At 36.9% G+C, this 15,660-nt stretch overlaps 1 protein-coding gene across 1 annotated transcript in view; it reads left to right on the plus strand.

Moving 5' to 3' along the window:
- LOC100011902 (uncharacterized) overlaps positions 1–15,660 on the plus strand; it is a 30,607-nt gene that overhangs the window by 13,930 nt on the left and 1,017 nt on the right. The gene's annotated exons all lie outside the window — the stretch shown is intronic.

The raw sequence follows: 15,660 nt of genomic DNA on the forward strand, positions 1-15,660 counted from the left end.
AAAACTAAATCTAGCCCACCTCCTTCTATCCCTCAGTGTTGTGACAAGGAAATCACTTTGAAAGACTGATATATATTAATTTAAGGTCGCCAAGGAATTCAGCTATGTAATTCCTAAATGAAAACTCAAGTCAGCCGTCAACCTTTTATGGAGTTTAATTACAAACAGGAGGAAGAAAGGTATGTGTGTGAGAGAGAGAGAGAGAGAGAGAGAGAGAGAGAGAGAAAGGGGAGAGAAGGGAATAGGGCTTAAATACCCCTTCTGTTTAGGCTAGGCCAAAAGGCCCAAGCCCTTAGATAGCTGAGGCAAAGAAAAGAGATCAGTCCCTATCACTCACGTGACCAAAATGGAGAAACAGTCTTAGGGGCCTCCACATCCAGCTTCCTTCAGAGCCAATTCTCAAAGCACCACCTCTCAGAGCCAAAACCTCTCCAACCAACCACCACCAGTCCTCAGACCCCTCTATCTTTAAGGAAACCCTCCAAGTTCCCTCCCCTCAGTTCTCACATCTACCAATCACTGTCCATGTCTTCCCTGTGCCAATGGTGGCTCTAGCTTAACCCAGGACCGCCCAGAGGTCTGTGGCTTTGCACATGTCTGTTGAAGGTCATATTCTCAAATAATTAAATCTTGATCCTTTGCTGCAGCCCTTCCTAAATCCTGTTAGGACTGAGTGGGGTGGAAATTGTATTTTCCAAGACCTGGTTCTGTCATTCCAAGTATCTCTATTGTATCAATTCTAAAATCAATCATGACTCAAAGAAATTCCTGTTCTATGCTTAAGCATAGGTCAAAGCCCTTTCCATTGTTCAGCAAAAGATTTCTGTCCTAAAGTAATCTTAAGAAGGGAGGAGGAGGAACCTCCCATGCCAATGGGGTTCACATTCCAATAGAGTTCCCACTATCAATAGGGAATTTTTCAAGTATGAAATTTCCCAATGGTGAAATTTCCTACATTTATAAGTCTAAGAAATTTTAAGGTTTAATTTAATTTAATTTAAGGAGGTAATTGAGGGTATTACACCAGTTATTAACTCATTAATAGAACAGGGAATAATAATCCCTTGCAAATCTGAATACAACACGCCCATCCTGCCAATTAAAAAACCAAAAAGAGGGCCCAATGGCAAGCACCTCTATAGCTTCGTACAGGATCTAAGGGCAGTGAATAATCACGTTATAAAGAGACACTCCGTAGTTTCTAATATACATACTATTATTTCATCTATTCCTAGCACAGCTACATACTTTACAGTAGTAGACTTGTGTTCAGCTTTCTTTTCCATACCTATACATGAGAATACAGGCATACTTTTGCTTTCATCTGGAAGGGCTCACAATATACCTGGTGTCGGCTGCCATGGGGTTATGTCGAAAATCCAAGCTTATTTGAGCATATTTTGAGCCAAGACACAGACAATATAACATTTAAAAATAGCAAATTAATCAAATATGTAGATGATCTACTCTTGGTTTCAACAGATGCAAAAACATGTCAAGAAGATAGCAAACACAAAAGAGGAATTTGGAATTGCACAAAAGAGGACATAAAATCTCTAAGGATAAAGTTCAGTGGTGTCTCCAAAAAGTAGAATATTTGGGATTCATCTTGACTGTGGGTGCTCGTTATATTTCTCCAAAACAAATTGAGAATATTAAAAAATTGAGTGCTCCTACCACTAAGAAACAGCTGAGAGCAATTTTAGGAGCAACAGGGTTTTGCAGACAATGGATTCCTTGCTATGGGAAAATTACTAAAGCCCTTATAGCATTAATAAAGGATTCGGTTCCTGAACCCCTCAAATTAGAGCCTGAACACTTGTCAGCTCTATCAGATCTAAAAAAGGCTATCATGTCTGCCCCCTCTCTAGGCATCCCAGATTACAACAAGCCATTTACTTTATATGTGCATGAGTGAAGAGGAGTAGCCTCTGGAGTGTTAACTCAGACTTTGGGACCTTCTCAGCGCCCAATTGCTTATTATTCTGCCGAACTAGACCCAGTAGCAGCAGGAGCACCACCATGCCTTAGAGGAGTAGCTGCTATAGCCTTACTAGTAACAAAAACTGTTGATTTAGTATTGGGATGTCCATTAACAATAATGTGCCCACATGAGATAGAAGCATTATTGATAAAACATAGGACACAGGCATTCTCGGGTCAGAGAATTAAAAGGTATGAAATAACCTTATTAAATAGTGAAAATATTACCTTGAAAGCCTGTTCAACCCTTAACCCTGCCACCTTGCTTCCAGATTTACCTACTTCAGGAGAACCATTACATAACTGTGAAACATTAGTGTCTATGGCAGAAAAGCCGCGAGATAATCTCTTATTATAATAATTATAATCTCCCTTAGACAATACAGATCTGATTTTATTTACCAATGGTTCGTCTTTTATGAGGGATGGCATACGTTACACTGGAGCTGCTGTAGTCTCAGAATTTGCCACTGAATGGTCAGCTTCAGTACCTTCTAACATTAGCGCTCAAGGAGCAGAACTCATAGCTCTAAAACAAGCTTGTATAATTGCCAAGGATAAAAAGGCAACAATTTATACGGATTCTAGATATGCTTTTGGCATTTGTCACTCAGTCGGGATGCTATGGCTCCAGAGAGGATTTTTAACCTCAGCTGGAAAATCCATAGCTAATGCAGAAATTATTAGTGAAGTTCTTTCTGCTCTCAAACTGCCTAAAGCCCTAGCTGTAGTTCATTGCTCTGCCCATACAGGTGGCTCTGACCCTGTCTCTAGAGGAAATGACTGAGCAGATGCCGCTGCAAAACTAGCAGCCATAGAAGGACCTGGATTAATTTTAATATTAACAACCACTGATAATTTAAATTTATCACTTTCCTATAATGAAAAGGAAGTGGAAAAATGGAAACAAAAATTTAAAGCAAAACAGATTAATGGAGTATGGGTGTCATCTAAAGGAAAACCCCTGCTCCCTAGAAGTTTCTATAACTAAATTTGCCAATCTATTCATAAAAATGGTCATTTTGGCACCCAGGGCATCGTGGACTCTGTCAAGAGAGTATGGATAGCCCCTGGTATAACTACTATAGCCTCTAAAGTATGTTCAGCCTGCCCTATCTGCCAGGCATATAACCAACATGCATATCGTAGAAAAGCCTTTGGGGGACATCCTCTGGCTTACACACCTTTTGAACATCTACAGATAGATTTCATAACGATGCCAAAGGCTGGACATTATAAATTTGTCTGGTCATAGTAGATCAACTAACCAGATGGCCGGAAGCATTTCCTACGACCCGAGCCACAGCAGATTTTGTTGCAAAGATACTTTTAAAGGAAATTATTCCTCGTTTTGGCCTGCCAGCACGTATTGACTCCGATAGAGGGAGTCATTTTACCGATTCTGTCTTAAACCAAATATATTCTTGCTTGGGGATGACTCCCAAATTCCATGTTCCATATCACCCCCAGAGCTCAGGCCAAGTGGAGAGGATGAATAAAGAACTTAAGACTTTGATTGACAAATTATGCACTGAGACCCATTTAAAATGGCCTGAAATTCTCCCTCTGGCCCTATTTTATCTTAGAAGCAGGCCTAGAGGAGACTTACATATTTCACCATTTGAAATGCTTTTTGGACATCTGCCTATACAGGCTAAGCCTTTCTCCCTGGCTTATACATCGCTATTTGGGGGAGATATTACTATTGCTTCCTATATACAGAAGTTACAACACAAACTACATGAACTTCATGAATCCGGAGCTGCAGTACAAGCTGGACCATTAGACTTTTCTCTGCATGACCTGAACCCAGGAGATAAAGTTTATATCAAGAATTTCAAGCGAACTGGAGCAACTCAACCTTCATGGGAAGGACCATTCCAAATATTATTAACTACTCCAATATCTATAAAGATTGGAGAAAGGGACTCTAGGATTCACTGCTCACATGTGAAGAAAGCATCTTCTGCTGAGACTTATTGACTGTATCCTATCATATGAATTGTGACTCTATCTTATCATATGAATTGGAGATAATGATCCATAGACAAATGGATGCTGTTTTTTCAAGAATACATTGAATTACTGATTTTTTTTCTTAATTTTATTATTTCTTTTCTTTTCTTTTTTGATCAGAATATTTGATTTTTTTCTCATTTTTTGTACTGAAGGTACACATAATTAATATTAATATTATTTTTTCCTACAGTAATACAAGTTAATTACATATACTCTTGCTATAATATCAATATATGCCTAAAAGCTTTAAACTATGGGAACCTGCCATTTATTGATAAAATATTATAGAACTGTGATTAATGTTTGTATCTGATTCCAGGAAAAGGGATAAAAACAAGGAGCACAGACTAAACCTGAATAGTGCCAATAGAGCACACAAGAAATATTAAAGTGAGACTTGACGTTGCGATGCTTAATTTATGTTTAAGTTGTAGGACTTCCTTGTATCTACACTCTTTACAAAATACTCAAACAAGTACAAAGCTTGACTATCATGCTGGCTCCCTATATCCCTGAGGGGAAAAAAAAATCAGACGAGGGAATGACATTTCCCCATCAAAATAGAATTCTAATTCTTTTCTTCTTATATTATGGCAACTTCCTGTAGTCTTGGCTACAAATGGCTAAGTGAAATATTACTGCATTCTGTCCTACATACTTGTGGGATAGAAATTACTTTAAACTGGACCTATACAAGGCCTATTTTGAATTTTTATTATATTTTTTTTCTATTCTTTTGATAATTGACACATACACCCCCATAACTGAACATTGCATTCTGAGCTAAACTTGATATTTTTTAATTCTTACTTCAGGGGGGATTGTATTTTAATTTAAATTCTAAGAATTTTTGAATTTTTTTGTTTAATATTGTATTTTTATAAAAATCCAAGAATTTTGAATTTTGTTTAAGATTGTACTTTTGTAAAAAATCAAAGATTTTGATTCTGTTCGAGAATAGATCTTCAAGAAAGAAGCTTGAAACTTTTATATCCAGAGAATGAACTGTTGCAGAAAGATGCCAAAAACCACTTCATCAAGAAGATCAAGAATGAACTTTGGATATGATTGATTGGACTGAACTTTTGATTGAACATTTATTGTAATTGTACACATTTATGCCAAAAGGGACTGCCCCTAATTCGGCTTTCTGTCAATGTGCCTAGTAAAACATTGGTTTTGCTTTCTTTCCTTTTCTATTTTCTCTCTCAGTATTCTAATTCTCTTTTTTTTTAAATTGAATATTGTGTATATCTATAGTTAGAATTGAATTCAGAATTACAAAATTGATTATGTTGTTTGATCAATGGGGAGATTGGTCTCCCATGATCATCAGGGGGGATTGTAAACCTTAAAATTTCTTAGACTTATGAATGTTGGAAATTTCCCCATTGGGAAATTTCATACTTGAAAAAATTTCCTACTGATAGTAAGAACTCTATTGGAATGTGAAACTCCTTGGCTTGGGGGGGGGGGGTCCTTCTCCTCCCTGCTTAAGACTAATTTAGGACAGAAACCTTTTGCTAAACAATGGAAAGGGCTTTGACCTATGCTTAAGCATAGAACAGGAATTTCTTTGAGTCATGATTGATTTTAGAATTGATACAATAGAGATACTTGGAATGACAGAACCAGGTCTTGGAAAATACAATCTCTACCCTACTCAGAGTAAAAGGATTTAGGAAGGGCTGCAGCAAAGATCAAGATTTAATTATTTGAGAATATGACCTTCAACAGACATGTGCAAAGGAAACAGACCTCTGGGTGGTCCTGGGTTAAGCTAGAGCCACCATTGGCACAGGGGAGACATGGACAGTGATTGGTAGATGTGAGAACTGAGGGGAGGGAACTTAGATGGTTTCCTTAAAGATAGCGGGGTCTGAGGACTGGAGGGGTGGCTCAGAAAGAGGGAGAGGAGGTTTTCCTCGGAGGAGGTTTTGCTCTGAGAGGTTTTGCTCTGAAGGAGTCTGAGAGGAGAGAGTCCTGGAGGGAAAGCTCCTGGAGAGGTCTGAGAGGAGGGCTTGCTCTGAAGGAGGCTGGAGGTGGAGGCCCCTGAGACTGTTTCTCCATTTTGGTCACGTGAGTGATAGGGACTGATCTCTTTTCTTTGCCTTGGCTATCCAAGGCCTTGGGCCTTTGGCCCAGCCTAAGCAGAGTGGGTATTTAAACCCTATTCCCTTCTCTCCCCTTTCTCTCTCTCTCTCTCTCTCTCTCTCTCTCTCTCTCTCTTTCTCTCTCTCTCTCTCTAATATCTTTCTTCCTCCTGTTTGTAATTAAAAACTCCATAAAAGGTTGACTGCTGACTTGAGTTTTCATTTAGGAATTACATAGCTAAATTCCTTGGCGACCTTAAATTAATATATATCAGTCTTTTAAAGTGATTTCCATGTCACAATACGCTTACACACACAATCACTGCTATAACATGTTTTGAAAACACAAATTTGTTCCACAATTGATATATTAAGGAACAGTTTTAGCATATTCAAACTTTGCATTTGTGCTTTTTGTGTGTGTGTGAAGGAAAACTGAGCCATGGTGGCAAGGCATGCAGTGCAATCTGTGGGAAGAGAGGGATTCCAAACACAACACTCCTTCACCCCTCTCCTAATAACCTGGATCCTTTGATCTTGCTGTCTCCAGTCATCTGCCCAGGAAAAAGACTGGCCAGATAGTCATGGAATACCACGTTAATAGAAGTAGGCCAAACCCAGTGGGATGCTATAGTTCCCAGAGGCTTCATTCCAGTGACCCCACCTCATGGGACAGCAGCCAGCATTGTCTGTGACCTGTATGCCCCAGTGGTGCTTCCAACTGAAATGGCTTTGAATGGGTCCAAGCTCTATACCCACTTCCAATTTCAAAGTTTTTTCAAAGTAAAGTGCCATTTTTACTATTAAATTTCTGATTCAAGGAAGAGCTGTGAGTGAGGGAAAGCTGGTCCTCACCCAAACATTTTATCCTACCCGTTCCTTTTCTTTCTCAGGCTGTGGGAACTAGGATATGGGTGGGATGGCCTAAGGCCCAGGAAGCCACCATTATTTATTGTAATATTTATGTATTTCATAACCATTTATTATGTGTAAAATTATGCTACCATTTTTACTAGGTTTCTATAGTTTTATTTTATCTGTCCCTGAAAAAGTTTTTGAAATTTTTATCCCTAACCCCATTTCCCCTCATTTAGAGGCAGCCAAGGTGGCAAAATGGACAGTGCTGGGCCTAAATTCAGGAAGATCTGGGTTCACACACTGTGTGACATTGGACATGTGACTAAGCATCTGTCTACCTCAATTTCTCAAACTGCAAAATTAGCATCATAAAAGTACATGCCTCACTGGTTTTGAAAGGAACAACTGAGATTATATCTGTAAGGAGCTAGGGCACTTAGCACAGTGTCTGGCATATAGTAGGAGCTTAATAAACACTTATTCTCTTTCCTTCCCTTCTATTTCAGGATTTTTCATATGTTGAGTTATAGCAGAATTGACTCTATAGCTTTTGTATATCTTTTGTTGAAATGGGATCTGGGGGAGGAAGAAGGTTGCTCTATATAGCTGCATGAATTTTCTAATTGTTTTAACTAGCCATTGCCAATCACAAAGAAGAGAAACAGATTTTATTATATTCAGAGTGTGGCACAACCTACTAGCATTTGATGGGAATATATGTCATTCAACAAATAATATTTCTACATGACATAAGACAAAGAAAGATAACTGCTTATTATAACACAGCTACTTATACACAGAAAACATATGCTTGTTAAAGAGACTCTGTATCATTAGCTACAAAAGATGGAGAAGGGATATCTACTTGGAATTACTGATAGTTACCTTAAATTAAATGAAACTACCCATATCCAAGTTGGTGCCAAAGCCTATCGATTTCATCTTTGCCACCTCTCAAATATACTACCCCTCTCTCCTCTGATAGCCACTGCTCTAGTGCAGGTCCTCATCACCTCATCCCTAGATTATTTCAATATACACGACTGCTTTAAGTCTCTCCCTATTCCAATTCATCTTCAATTCAGACACAAAAGATTTGTCCTAAAACATGGGTCTGATCACATCCTGCACCCCCAATCTCACCCCACCACCTGACTCCAGTGGCTTTCTTTTGCAGCCAGGAGCAAATACAAATAACTTTCATAACAATGCCCCCCACCCTTCCCTGTCCAATCTTCTTATACATTACTCTGTGTCACACTCCAGTAGTTACTCCAGTAACACTGGCTTCCTATTTCACAAACATGACACTCTTATCTTTTGGAATCTGGGTATTCTTTCAGTTGTCTTCCATGCCAGGAATGTTCTCCTTCCTTCATTCCAACTACTGACCTTTCTGGTTTCCTTTAAGTTCCAACTAAAATCCCACTTTCAAGGCTTTCCTTCTAATAATTATCTCTTATCAGTATCTTGAGGTAGCTATGGCTCAGTAGTTAAGAGCATTGGACAAGGAATCTGGAAGGACTGAGTACAAATCCAGCCTCAGACACTTTCTAACTGTGTGACCCAGGGCAAACCATGGAATCTCTGATTGACTGACAAAAGGATCCACTTGCTACATTGGTGAAAGAAATGTTAAATCACTCAAGTATCCTTGCCAAGAAAACCCCATGAATAGCTATAGTCCATGGAGTCACAAAGAGTCAGACATGAGTGAACAACAATAATCAATCAATAAATCTTATATATTGCTTATTTTGCATATATTTGTTTGCATGCTAGTTTCCCCATTATATTGTAAGTTCTTGAGATGTGAGTTCTTACCTCTTTTTGAATCATTAGCACTTGGTACACTGCCTAGGACCTAGTAGGTACTTAATAAATGTTGATTGATGGGTTGATTAAATTGCTAAATAAGAGAAAGAGATATTCCATAATCAAGAAGTACTCTTTTTTTAAAGCAATTAAGCCTTTTTGTACCAATTAGATGAGCAAAGACAGAAAAACTCATTGTTGGAACTGGTCCAGTTGTTTATGTTCAAATCATACACAACAAAATAGAGGCTATAGAACAAAATAGAGACAGTTATTATCTATAATAAAATCCATTTTCAACAGTACCTAAGCACTAATACCCATCTTTTGTCAGAACTAAGGCCCACCCCCCTCAAACAGTACTTTTGGCCCACTATTAGGGTTTCTCTTCTCAATAGCAGCCCATCACAGTTGCCAGCGTGTCCCATTGTGCAGGAACTGAAAGGCTATGGACCTTGCTACAATGTATTGTACTAGTTATGTTTTTCTTAACAATTGAATATGTATACAACTATGTTCTTCCCTAAGTTCCTGGGTTTTTTTTTTGGTTTTACTGACCATGTTTTTAAAGTTTCCCAATAAACCCTGTGGTTTTTATTGCAAGATTTTACATAACACAAACCTTTCTCTCTTCTGAATTTTAGCAGTATTGATTGTTTATTTGAAAAAACTGAATAAAGATGCATTAAAATTGAAGCCATGATGAAATTACCAACAAAGTGTTTAGAGAAAGAAGACCCAGAAAAGAGCTCTGATACATATTCCCACAGATATCTAAGACACAAGTGAAGGTCTGTGGTACCTAATACACATATAAACAAAAATAAAAGTTATTTAAGGGCATTTATCCTGTAATTAATAAAAACCTCAAATTTCAGATGGAAGAAAAGTAGAGATCTAGTCCAATCACCTCATCGCACAAAATGAGGATAAAAAGGATACAAATTTTGCCAAAGATCACATTAAATTAGTAGGTGACAGAGTACTTAATAACAATACTCAAGGACCTACTAGCACTTAGGTCTTGCTCTCTATATTCTTTCCAAAGTAAAATAGAATTCATTCAAATTTTAATATTTTGAGTGCATATGATTTGTAAAAATTATACCTCCTACCAATCTTTTCCTTCTCTGTCTGTCTATCTTTCTGCCTTCTAAGGCTTTTTTGAGATAAAGAAGGAAAGGAATAAATATTTATCTAGCATTTACTTTATGCCAGCATTATTAAAATGCCTGACAAATATTTTTTTTTTCATTTGATACAACAATCCTGAAAAGAGACCTACTATGATTATCTCAATTTTACAATCAAGTAAACTGAAATAAACACAAGTTGTCACTTGCTGATGTGTTTTGTGTTTACATTATAAATATTTATAGATTACTTCCATTTTATGAGAGTCTCTGATAACCAAGTAAAACAATAAAGTTAAATTAATATTAACAGTAATCGCGTCCAAAATGCTTATAGTACAGCTGAGTTTGTACTGGGTGCCAGGATTCCTAGTCATAGCTCTGTCCTCTTTCCTAATATCTCTAAACACCAGATTTAAATCTGTGAAAGTTGGAATAGATTTCTAAGCACTAACATTCTATGACAATTATTTTTTGTTTGAGTAAAATAGAGATAGACATAGAAAAAGAGAGATAAATTGCTAAACCAACCTGACCACTATACCTTGGTGGTCAGTTAGCTTGTACTAGGGTACTAGGGTAATTGAAAAAAAGAGAAGGTTGGTACTTGTGCCCTATAACTCCAAACTGAAGTATTCAGTGGAAATAGTTGTTTGTTCAATGAAGTGGCATGAAACATTAATCTTAGCACTAAGAGGACAATCTAGCTGCTCCCATCTGCTCAGACTATTTATGGTTGTCAAATTCCTAATATCTGTAGTAATTAATCCCAGGCTCTATCAGAGCAAACCATCAACACTCATTCTTCATTGCTTGGTTTATTTCAAACTTTCTCCTCAAATATCTATACTAATATGTAGGTGTTGGTAGGACTACTCAATGGCCTTTGGAACTCCTGTTCCAAATGAACATTCTTTCATTGAGGTTCACTTCTCATGCTCTATTTTCTAGCACTCACAGAATCTAGAATTCCCCTGGATGATACTGAATCTCTGGTTGCATTATTATTTACATTCTTTCTTATAAGGCCAGACACATTGATGTTGGATCAAGCATTGGGATACTTGTTCTCTATTCATATTTCCAGATACTCCACCATCACTCAGTAGCCTGTCTTCTTGTAAATTTCAAATTTATTAGATTCTATCACTTTATCTAAGTTTATCACCAAGTTGTTTTTTTTTTTTGTGACATATGAGTGATATGTGTCTAAAATATGAGCAATAAGCACTTGATATAACCTGCATTAGACTATTTACTGCCTGGGGGAGAAGGGAAGGAAGGAGAAAATCTGAATCCTAAAATGTCAAAACAATAATCAAAAATTGTTTCTACATGTAACTAAAATAAATAAATAAAATAAAATAAAACTAGATCTTGAGCTGCGTGATTCAAATGAAGAACTTCTTAATGCAAAATTCAGACATAAAATAAAGAAAATAGGGGAAATTATCAGATTTTTTATAGGTACAGACTAAATAACATCCCTTATGAATCTGAATTAGAAGTCATGAATAGAGGTTGCATATAATATTAGTAATTATATTGATTTTGCTTTGTTGTTGTGTTCATCACTTCCCAATTTTATATCTACCTGTGGAAATGCTTATTACAAATATATATATTAAGGCATTCTGAGAGAAGTTCTATAGGATATACAAAAATATGTTCAAGTTGCACATATTATGTGATCTACAACAAAACGTTGAAACTGTGATAAAATATGTTTTGGCTTAACTTTATTTTCTGCCATTAACTTAAGCAAGTAATGTGACTAGCTATAGCTCCAGTATTAAGCAGAAGTTTGCAAATTCCATGAATCTCCCTAGTTTTTACTGACTGGTTTACAGTTTTACCTAATATTAATTTTCCCCTTTTGCTATCTGTTTTTGATGTCTAAATGATTTTGATGTCTAAATCATGTCCCTTCTGCCTTCCAAAAAATTCCATTTTAGCCATCCTTCTCATGTAATTAAAACCTATATAAAGTTGCTGAAATTGTGCATCATGACTCACTTTTTATATATGGTAAGTTTTTGCAAACCATTCATCCTTTATCACAAAGTCTATTCTCTGGGCAAATAATAAGCTAGTTTTACTATATCTCTTCATGTTGATAGTTATGATTGACAGCAGTAACTATCAAAAAATCCTTTGACAATTTCTGCCACACTCTTCACAGCCTTTTCTTTCTCTGTTTCCAGTTTTCTTTCATTTGACTCCCCTTTCAGTACCCTATGATCTAGTGAACTCCTTAAGGAAAGGAACTAGGCTTTTGACTAACAACAAGAAATGCAATTGTGTTGATGAGCTATAGTTTTGAGTGGGTGCTGGCCTAAGAAGTACCTAAAATCTGGGATAGATTTCTAGAAGCCAGGATGTGAGCGTTTGTCTTAGAATCAATACTGTATATTGGTTCCAAGGCAGAATGGTAAGTGCTGGGCAACTGGGGTTAAGTGACTTGCCCAAGGTCACACAGATAAGAAGGGTCAGAGGTCATATTTAAACCCAGGACCTCCTGTCTCTAGCCTGTCTCTCATTCTACTGAGCCTCCTAGTTGCCCCCATTTCTAGTATGTTTTGCAAAATTGGGACAAGATAATTTACTAGAATGGGGCAAAATGAATTTGAAATTTTGGGGACTTTGGTCAGGAGAGGGGAAAAGGGTACAAATGATACTACTCCTCATCTTAATTAAATAATTGATTCATTTGTTTTGAGGGAGTAGAATATGTTGGGCAGAGTTTCAAAATCATTGAAGATATTTTCGCAGAGTTGACTCAGTTTCTTATTCCTCCAGAATCTAACAAGAATATGAATCTTGACTAGAGTTTGACAGGACAAATTTTCAAAATGGAAAGCAAACAAACCCAACTCTCTACTGGTAAAACATGTTCCCCAAACATCTAAAAACTATAAGTAATTCAGGCTAAGAGTTTCAGTTAAGATTTTATTCCTGAAGCAGAGCTAAAGTCTCTGTACATCCTGAGGGCAGAGATTTAAAGTAACCTACTCAATGACCTTTTTTTTTTTAATGTATACTGCATACTCTTTCCTCTTGCTCTGTTTTTATCTCCCTTGATAGTAAAAGCAATTTTAAGGCCCTCTGAAAAATCATGAAAAACAGTCCAAACAGCCACCATGAGGAACATAATTAAAATTCTACTATTTAGGCTAGGAGGGATTCAAATACTTTAGAATAAAGCAGCAAATATCTTATTAGTCTCTTATCCCCTTGATTATTGTGGAAGAGTGGCTCTATCAGTTTAAAAAGAAGAGTTAGCATTCAGTTCTCTCTCTGTTGTCTTTGTAATTTGTAACTTGTTTATCAATTCTCCTATCCCAGTTGAAAAGGCAAACTATAATCACATGGCAACTAACTTAAAAGGCTGGAGCTCCTGGATCCCTTGGTCCAAGTTGACTGTCAGCAAAAGAAATTTCTTCATTACTGAGGATGACCTCTGTCTGGGAGACCTAGCTAACCAGAAAATATAAATCACGAAAGAAGTTGTTTAGGAAATACAGAGCTGAGTTGTAATGTGAAATTAAGGATGGTCGATTCAACAATTCTTCAAATTACTTCAGAGATTAATGATTTAAAGTGACAACTTCCTGGGATAATATAAATAATTATAAATTCATATATTCTTAATTTGCATGAATGTGCACTTGTAAGTCTTTGGATTCAGTATTTCTTTCATAGGAAACATATTCTGTCTTAATTCAGCAGAGACTCATTCAAAATGACATTGCATGTATATTATTTATATTGCATGTATATTAATTTTTTAATAGAAATAAGGGTTTATTAGAGAAACAGAAGGGTGAAAGTCAACTCAGAAAATCAAGAAGCCCAAGAAATATAGATTGCTCTCAAAATAAAAAGTATATGTCAGTCTACAATATTGGTCAGCATGGGAACTGAATAAATCAAGTGAGCTTTCACATTGCCAATAATTAGAATTTTTAGTAATTGTATTCATCTTTCCATATATATTTGAATTCTGCCCTATTCAACTTGAAGGCAGGGATTAATTTTCCCTTTGTTTTTGTATTCCCAAAGCCTAGCCCAGTGCCTTACAAATTATAGGTGCTTCAAAAATGCTTATTACAAACAGCACTGAATTTATAATCTGAGTACCTGTTATCAAATCCCAAAGTTTCAGCCTTATTACCTGTGAGACCTAGGTCTCTAGGATCAAATATAAACTTTTCTTTGATATTTAAAGCCCTTCAGAAATAAACTCTATTCTCCAATCAAACTGCTTCTTTACACTATTTGTCACCAAAGCCTAGGATATATTCTCTCCTTACTTCTGTTTCTGCATTCCTTTAAGGTTCATTCATGCACTCCTTTCTTTGAAAGCTCTTTTTCCAGTATTTTCTACTGTCCTTTCACACCATCTTGTATCCCTTTTGTATGGACATGCTATCTCACTGGGTAAAATACATACATGTCAAGAGTACTTTTTTTTTTTTTAACCCTTACCTTCCACCTTAGAATCAATACTGTGTTCCAAGGCAGAAGAGTGGTAAGGGTTAGGCAATAGGGGTTAAGTGACTTGTCCAGGTTCACATAGCTGGGAAGTGTCCAAAGTCATATTTGAACCTAGGACCTCCCATCTCTAGGCCTGGCTCTCAATCCACTGAGCTACCCAGCTGCCTCCTCAAGGGTACTTAAAAAAAAAAAAAACTTACCTTCCATTTTAGAATCAATACCGTGTAATGGTTCCAAGGCAGAAGAGTGGTAAAGGGCTAGGCAATGGGAGTCAAGTGACTTGCTCAGGGTCACACAGCTAAGAAGTATCTGGGGACAGATCAGAACTGAGGACCTCTTGCCTCTAGAACTGATTCTCAATCCACTGAGGCACCCAGCTGTCACTCAAGGGTACATTTTTATCTTTGTATCTCCAGCACAATACCTTAATTACTGCTTACTGATTGACTGCTGGAGTAATGGAAATCAAATTTTTGTAAAGATTTTTATTTCCTTTCTTTTTTTTCAATGATGACCACAAACCTAAAGGTAACAGTGAAGTGAATCAGAGTGAAGGTGGGGATGAGGAGACTGACTTTGGACTCTAAAACACCAGTGTTTAAGTCTTGCCTCTAATACATTCTGGTCTACATAATGAGTAGCAGCAAGGTATATAGTTTCTTAGGGGCCCCAGTCAACTCTAAGACTAGAATTTTACACAAGAGGCATCTACTAACAGATGAAATTAAAAGTCCATACCAAAAAGTTGCCACAATCAATTCACGAAAGTTTATTAGGATATAGGCTTAGGGGGCCTATGTGAAAGCATGGGTCCTTGAAGTATTAAATAAATGATTATGCATAAGGAGGAAAAGAGGAGGTAGGAAATGAAATTAATCTGAGTAGGAAAGAGAAAGGAACAGGTGTTAACAGAGGCCAATCAGGAACGGCGGTTTTGTTTTTTTTTCCAAATCAAAGAAATTTCGGTCCCACTCCCAAAACTAAAGCTTACATTGAAGAACAAATTAAAATCTATAGTACTGAAGGGGGCGGGGAATTATGACAAAACGAGTACAGAATAGACTTTTACTTTTTGTAAAAATTAAGGAAGAATTGTACAAAGAAAGAACAGAGCAGAATGGGGGAGGGGGGAACCGAGTGGGTAGAAAAGCTAATAAATATAAGGTGTAGACTATAGTGAGACTTCCCTAACCAATGCTGCTATTGAGTTCATTAGGAGAAAGAGGATTGAAATATGAGCCAATAGCATTTAAGCACGGGAC

This window comes from Monodelphis domestica, chromosome 2, assembly GCF_027887165.1.
Source record: "Monodelphis domestica isolate mMonDom1 chromosome 2, mMonDom1.pri, whole genome shotgun sequence".
Lineage (NCBI taxonomy): Eukaryota > Metazoa > Chordata > Mammalia > Didelphimorphia > Didelphidae > Monodelphis > Monodelphis domestica.